We start from the raw sequence: 8,074 nt of genomic DNA, 5'->3' as shown, positions 1-8,074 counted from the left end.
GTTATAAGCACACTTGTGTAGCTTGTGCAACCATCCCTAAGCTTAAATAGCCACAAGTATTCAGGATCTGTGCTCGCATCTGCAATGAATGGCAGCCCCTTCCTCTCTCTTCCCAAGTATGCAGTTGATCTTGTCTCTGCTCATCTGAGAAGATAAATATCTTTCAATACAGATCCCTCCAATCACAAGTATAACGAATATATTTTTTGCCAGCTGTCCACAGTTCATTATGAAAGTCTCTCTCTCCTGGTCAATAAACTTAATCATTCTGAAAAGTTTACCTTTATCTGCTTCGAAGGTCTTTATTTAGCTCTGTTTCATATGCGACTTCACACTTACTCCTAAAAATAAAACTTTTTTTTTTCAAAATTTGGGAGTTAAACTAACAATTTAACAGACATAATTCAGCTTTTCTGTGAAGTTTAATATTAATAATTTAAAATAAAAAAACACTATAAGTTTCAAGGTCAAAAAGGAGCTAACTATTTTTCAATCTTCCTCAATTGTCAGCTTTTAAAATTTAGGTTGATGGTGGAGGTAGAAACCTGCAGGACTTAGATCAATTATTTGTGGCTAATTTGTATGCTTTAGGAATATTCTGTAGACTGCCAGCACTGAATATAAACTTGTTAGAACTGAGAAGTCTTGTTCCTTGGGTCATTTTTATTTTTGCAGGAGTCACCCCCTGATTTTTGTTGTTATAAGGCACCGTCTTTACTTCATTAAAGCTTACACACATGTAGAACTCCCTTCTAGGAGATGTTAAACACCATTATTAGAGAAACACTAGAATCTTTCAGAGTATAAGGCTAAGTATATTAAAAATTAAGCCAACTAGATTTAATTAATAAAGCAAGTAAAACATAACTCAATGTTTGAAGAGAAATGAGTGGTAGGACAACATGTAGTTCTAACACTTGCAATCCTTCAAGATGCTGTAAGGATTCTTTGAGCTCTTCTTTAGATTCTTACCAGCAAAACTTTGTAGGATGGTTACTGAACTATCACTTTCCTTTTGTAAGCAACAAATGCTTTCAAAATATAGCAATCATATTAGTAACTTTTCTATAATATATTTCAATTTTCCTTGAAATTTATATAATTTCTGACCAGCTGTACTGTTAAGTCAACTAAAAGTTAGACTATAAGGTCTGAGGAAAGAACATGCCTTCAGTACAAGCTTAATCTGCTCCCAGCTTTCCTGATTTTCAGATCTATTGCTCATAACACCTCTGTGGTTCTGCTGACGTCTTTGCCTGAACTTTGTGGTGTGTTTTATAGTTGAACACAATAGAGGTTTGGTTGGTTTAGAATTAAGTGCATAATTAACTGTTCTCTCCAACAAGATAAACGATACTGATTAACTATTTCTTTCTGTGTAAAGATAAATCCCTACAAGCAATTCCTGATTCTTTGTGCTGGGGATAACATCAGCCTGAATACCCAGAGAAAATAAAGTAAGCTATCATGTCCACTTCTCCCCTTTCCTTTTTATTTTAAATGAAAAATGTGGTAAGTGAATTAGACTCTACTTTTTCAAACTCGATCTTTTTAGAGTATTACTTCACCAGGCAGATTCTGTGCTATTAGGGAGTGAATGGCCATATATACTCGCAACAAGCTGGCTTGCCAGACTGGTCTTAGTAAGAATTTCTGTGCTAATTATCCTGGCTCAACACTACAAAGACACATTTTCTACCCAGAAGTCTATAGAACCTTACAGTTTATTGCTTTTGTCTCATCATAGAAAATCTATGAAGATGGAAGTCGTATATGTTCCTGCAGAGTCTCTATTTGGAATATGTGCAGACAAATAAGAAATTTGGAAAATTACAAGCTCCATTACAAACATTTTGTACTGCAAAACTGTTCTGCCTTATTATCATTTGATTTTTCTTTCTGACAAAGCAGTGTTTCGGGTTTAGTGCTTATTTCCTTTGTGAACTGATGAGCAATACATGTGGTTTTGTATTGCCCTGTGTAAATCAAATCAACACAATACTAATGAAAACCTTGAGCACTGTTCCCTTCTCTCATTGTGACTCCTTTTTTCCTGTGTGCTGAATATTTATAGTGTAGAATTATAGATGTGAAATGTGAAGCAGATATGCAGCATAGAGCAAGTTTTGGTATCCCTCAAGACAGAGGCTATGGAATGACTAATACAGGGCTTGCACTCCTTGATCTAAAAGTCACAAAAGCTTGCCATGCACTATTCTTTTCTGTCTTTTTTATGACGTTGATATTCATACCAATGAACCTCCAATGGAAAAAAAGCCCCATCATTTATCTTCCCTTCCATTCTTTCTGCAACGGGACCAAATGTGATTTTTGTCAAAGTTAAAAAAAGTATGGATAGCTCTTTTTGTTTTGCCATTGATTTCAAGGGAGATTAAACTGAATCCACCACAGACTGGAGATTTCTGAATTATAACACGCACCCCTGAGCAGACCAAGGGTCAAACACACTCCTGTACAGTGGCTAAGCACAAACCTTATGATGTAAGTGCCTCATAAATCCTGAAAAGAGGAATTTTATTTTTATGGGGATAAATTTTACCTAACTCAAGGTACATCTTGTGCTGAGTGTAGATGTTTGGAAAGGTCTTTGAACTTTAATTGCAGTTAAGTTGAGAACAGTGCAGGTACAGATATTGCAATCCAGTCTTTGTTATGCAGTGATCATAACATTGATTTGTTAAAGAAGTTCAAAAGAAGTAGATGTGACTTGCTAGACTAGACACGAGATGCTGCTGGTGCAGATTTGCCATTGTTTGTGTGAGGCTGAGGTGAGTCACTTAACTTCTGTAGGTATGAAAATGTACAATAACATGCATAAAAATATTTGTGCCTAGTATGGCAGCAGATAGAGTAATATTAGTTAGCAATTAATTATTGTTAGTTAATGTATCTGCAGCTTTGTGAAGTGTAGGTAACACACAAAACCAGTTCCTATGGAGTTTTTTCCTAAAGGCATAGAAAGCCACCTCCACTTAGGATGGATTTTATTTTCTCCATGTCAGCTGTTTTAATCTTAAAGCTCTGGAATTCAAGCTGTGTTTATGGTTCACAGCTGATCACAATCTCTAAGATTTGATATCCTTGACTATGCAAACTTAATTCTAGTCCTGTGTTTCTAGAGAAACTGCTTGTGGAAGCAAGATTTAAAATTTGTTTTGCATTAGTATTTAAGCTTGAGATTAAAATTTGCACTAATGAATTGCAGATGCACACTTTTACTTAGGAGCTGGATATGGCAGGATCACCAAGCTGGCTGGGATAAATAAACAAACAAATAAATAAATCACCTAACAAGCAAATATTTCAGAAAATAGACATTACTTGCCTGGATCTTGGAGACAATTTAGAAGAAAAAGTTATTATCATGGTTTTTCTTACCCTCCCCTATTGTCTGGGGGTTTGCTGTTGTTCATGGCTGGATTTTACGTTCAAACTAATCCCAGATCATAGGGCCACAGACTCAGTACAGTCAGAAGAGAACAAGTAGGATCACCTAGAGCAGGTTGCCCAGCATGATGCCAATGTAGTCAGGTTTTCAACATCTTCAAAATCTGTTCAAGTCCCTCTGAACACCAATATAACCTTCTTGTATACAACTCACTCCTCTAATTTTCATGTTATCTGTAAACTCACAGCAGCTGTCCTCTGCCCCATTTCCCAGGACATTAAGGAAGGGGTTAAATGGTAAGGACATGGTATCAGCCATGGTGAGATACATCACTAGTGACTGGCTTCCAGCTGGGCTTTCTGTAGCTGATGACACTTTTCTGGGCTCAGCCATTCAGCTGGTTTTCAATCCACCTCCCTGTTACTTACCTAACCTGCATTTAAACTATTCATCCAGGGGTATGTGATGTGGGAGAGTGTCAAAAGCCTTGCTAAAGTCAGGTAAACACCATCCATTGCTCTCCTGTCATCCACCAAGCTGGCCAGGCTACCAGTTTGGTCAGGAGTGATGAGCCCTTTGGAAATTCATCCTGACTACTCCTGACAACATTTATATCCTTCATGTGTCTGAAAAAAGTTTCCAGGATTATTTTCTTCACCAGATTCACAGGGATGCAAGTGAGGTTGAACAACCTGTAGTTCTTTAGATCCTCCTTCTTTGTCTTTGTGAAGATAGAGATGACATTTATTTCTTCCACTGCTCAGGAAGCTCTTCCAATCGCCATAACCTTTCAGAGATAATCAAGCAAGGCCACCAGCCAGCTTCCTCAGCTCTCATGGCTGCATCCCATCAGATCCCATGGACTTGTGTGTGCCCAGTTTGTTTGTGTTTCCCAGCCTCACCCTCCTCTACTGAGGGCAAGCCTTTCTTGCTCCAAATGTAAGTCCATTTAAAAGCAAGATAGAGCAGCATCCTGTCATCAGTATTAAGCCCTTTGATTTTAATCTAATGGGGCATTTTGGTTTTCTTTCTATCCCATCAGAGTGATCCTGGAAGGTGCCGAGCATCCAAAATTCCACTGGCAGTTTCTTGGCCTCTGAGTCCTCAACAGCATTTCACAGGATCAACCTCTCCAGAACCACTTATGAGTTTCATGTGTAAACTTGAGGAATGAATCTTGGAGATATGAGACACGTTTTGTTTGTTATTTTAAGCCACGTAATACTTGATCTGATCTTCAAGGTCAGTGTTCTTGTCTCTTTTTTATGATAAACAAGTTTGTATCTTTCTTTGGCCAGGACATCACATCTCAAAAGTATGTGTGACAGAGCTGTAGTTTACATTTCATCTGCTCCAGCAGTTGGTTCTGACAGCTGCTAGGAAAGGAGCAGAGCATTGTTCCCTGCCTGGATTTGTGTCTGTGTCTTCACCATTTCTGCAATTCCTTGTTGTAGCAATGGCCTGGGAAAGTTTTTAGCTGCAATGGGTAGGTGATAACACAGTGGTCACACCAATGAGAAAAAATGGTGGTGTTCAGGTACAGCTATCAGGGTTTGAAAGCTGTTGTCTTCCCTCCACACAGGGTTTGTATTTTCTACCAAGAACCTTCACACTGAGGGATATTCTTTCACTCTTCCCAAATATCCATAACAGATTTTAAACAGAAGGAATTAGTGAGAGGTATCCAGGCAAATTGCATATGTCTCAATATATTTATATTCCAGTTGTTGTTTGTGATCTTTTTGTGGATTGTTTTGTTAAACTTCTCTCATTTTTCAGTCCACAAATTATCACTTTCTCAAGTTTCCCATTTTTTGGTTCCCAGGATCAAAAAGTTAAGCTAAACTCTTGGTCAGTAAAGTAAATTTCTGGTGGGAAATGTAAAATTGTAGAAATTCCCCAAATGACAAAAGCTCTGCAAAAGTTCACATTTCATTGTGACTTTTTTTTTTTCAACATAGCATTGTATGTAATATAATATTATTTAAAAGAGTGGTGGCATAAAAGTGATCAAAATTGCAAAGTTCAAACTATGTGCTTTTTTTGGGAAGGCCAAATAGGAATACCAAGCCATAAAAAACTGTCCTTTTAATTTGAAATTTTTGTTCTCTTGAAATTTTATTAGAATTGACATGTTAATTTTAGTAATTTATCCGAGGGAAACTGTTCCTTTTAAAATTGTCATTATTGTATTATCATTATCAGCATGTGCAGAGGTTTTTCATTATTTTTCTGTATTCTGATATGTGAGCAAGAAAATTTAGAAAAAAATATCTGTATTTACAAGGAGTTTCATCCTGATTCTGTAGCCTGTCCTTTCCCACTTCTCTCAACTTTTAAAAGAAATTGTAGGTATGTTACCAGAGGTCTTTTCTCTGGGACACTCTGCTGGGAAGAGCTGGCAATCTAAACAAAAGAGAGAAGGGGTAGAAATGTTAATGTCACCATTTTGCTAATGGAGTTATGATAAACACACTGAAGTCGCCGATTAACCCTGGGACAGAGCCAGAAACTGAACCCTATGACCCAGTCCCTGGGTCTAGCACAATAATATCCTCTTTTACTAAGGAGCTTTGCCATAGGTGGCAGCAATGAGAGGCAGTAAAAACTGAACAATTGGCTGTTTATTTCCTTGTGTTGGTTAACATCTCTCACCTGTACCACCAGCACTGAAATACACTTATAATCACCACATTGAATAAAGCCATTGTCTCAGACACAATCTCTTTACCATTTAGAAATGTTTGGTTTCATTATTACAACACTTTCATGACATGACACCATTTTTTTAAACTCTGTAAATATTCCTGGTCCTGATCTGAGAAAAGTAGTCAATGAAATGCTGGCCCCTACTTCAAACTGTAAATAGGTTTATTTCTCTACTACAGATTAGTACTTCAAATTGTAAATAGGTTTATTTCTCTACTACAGATTAGTACTTCAAGATTTATTTCTCTACTACTGCCATTGTAGCAAAGCAAAGGAACTTCCTTCTATTATTTGTAAACTGCAGGAGGCTAAACAATCTATTGCATTACAAACAGCACTCTCACACACAGATATCCACATACACTGCAAAAGAATTCATGCTTTGTCTGGAGGAAAATGAAGTCCCAGAGGTAATTTCTGGACTGTGTGGGAAATAATGCCTCTTGCAGAAAATTTATAGCTACAATTGTTTAATTGAAATGAAAAATATAGTGTTAAATGTTTTTTAACCAAAGCATTCAATTGTTTCTTGTTTTTCAGCTGACTCCTACCACTGCCAATTTATAGAAATTAGAAGCCCTGGACAGAGTTTCAGATCACTTCACAGGAACAAGTTTGACTAATTTCAATAGATTGTTTTGGTCACATCATAAAATTATTCATTGAATATGCATTTAGCTTGAACTTATTGCTGGCCTATGCTGAAAATAATAGAGTTTATACCAAAGTTCATAAAACATCATTTGGGAATAACATTAATAAATACATAAATGTTTATTTCAGTGTGTGACTGGCAGTAAGGGTTGTCTGAGAAACAGCAGATTATTTGTCTTGAGAAGGGTCTTTTCCTGTATTTAGATGAAACTGAATGTTACAGGTGTGACAATCAAACAGGCAAAAGCCTGTCACTGCAGATCCTGAGGCATCCGTTCAGTTCTTGTCCTGGGCTGATACTGGCAGCCTCCTCACATGACCCTGCTGTGGTTGGGCTGGAGGTTTCAAATTGATCAGACATGATGATAGTTATGAGGCCCTTGCATGCTGTGCCCTACAGGAACTGCCCTTGGCAGGCTCAGCCTAACGAGTTTTCTCATGTGTTAGGATGAATTTAAAGTACAGATAAGCATCGTGTTCGTCTGTATGGAAAAGGGGCAACTCTGAAACTAAATTCAAGTTTCTACTCATTTTCTTGAATGAGAACTGAGCATGACTGTTTTTCCTGAAAAGAACAAAGTGTGATTTCCCAAACTGACTGCTCAAAAAAAAAAAAAAATTTCCTTGATGACATGTCTTTTTCTCTGCTTATCTCAGAGTCCTTCACATGCTTTCAGGAAGGTATATTAAACCCCATGGTCCTACCTTTACTGTCCTTCCTCTTTCCAGCTGTTCTTGCCTTTTGATAATGTTTCTTTGGAGTTTGGGGGGACTATCAGCAGGTGCACAATTTCCCTTTTGCTTTAGCTTCTGTGTCAGTAAAAGGAGCATAAATACAGCTTGCCTGTTCCACAGCAGCTGTGAGCCAAAGCTCATGCTTATAAAGCATATTGAGCTGGCTATGTACTAATGTCAGATAAGGGTAGGTTAGTGATTGTTATTTCTTTGGCTTAATTGATAATAAGAATAATTGTAGGTGAAGATAAAATTTAACCCTTTGGATTTATGTAGATTTGAGAGGCTGTATTGCTTTCATCTACTGACTCTTTCTGATGAGGTGAATGTTATCCCTCAGGATACTGGGGCAGTAACACTGAAGAAAATTCCTGTGATATGCAGGGGGAAAAAAAGTCTGTCCCTTGTTCCTTAAGTCTGAATCCACTTTTCCTTTACATAAGGCTGCCATTAAACAAGGAAAAGCTCAAGGCAGTTGTGGTCATGCAGCCACCATTTAAGGGATGTTGGGAGTCAGAGAGAAGCACTAAATTGCCAATTTATCTAGTGATAAGCCAAAGCTATCAT

At 37.5% G+C, this 8,074-nt stretch overlaps 1 long non-coding RNA gene across 2 annotated transcripts; it reads left to right on the top strand.

The window, feature by feature from the left end:
- Nucleotides 1-2,714: 2,714 nt before the first annotated feature.
- LOC138104787 (uncharacterized) lies at nucleotides 2,715-6,824 on the top strand. 2 transcript variants are annotated; one of them, XR_011148285.1, is made up of 3 exons: nucleotides 2,715-2,789; nucleotides 4,452-4,651; nucleotides 6,659-6,824. It is a non-coding gene; the product is annotated as an uncharacterized lncRNA (long non-coding RNA). The 2 variants fall into 2 exon arrangements; XR_011148286.1 differs by lacking the exon at nucleotides 2,715-2,789 and adding an exon at nucleotides 4,209-4,348.
- Nucleotides 6,825-8,074: the final 1,250 nt, after the last annotated feature.

Source organism: Aphelocoma coerulescens, chromosome 1A, assembly GCF_041296385.1.
Source record: "Aphelocoma coerulescens isolate FSJ_1873_10779 chromosome 1A, UR_Acoe_1.0, whole genome shotgun sequence".
In the NCBI taxonomy this organism is placed as follows: domain Eukaryota; kingdom Metazoa; phylum Chordata; class Aves; order Passeriformes; family Corvidae; genus Aphelocoma; species Aphelocoma coerulescens.
This window is presented reverse-complemented; position numbering and strand designations above follow the sequence as displayed.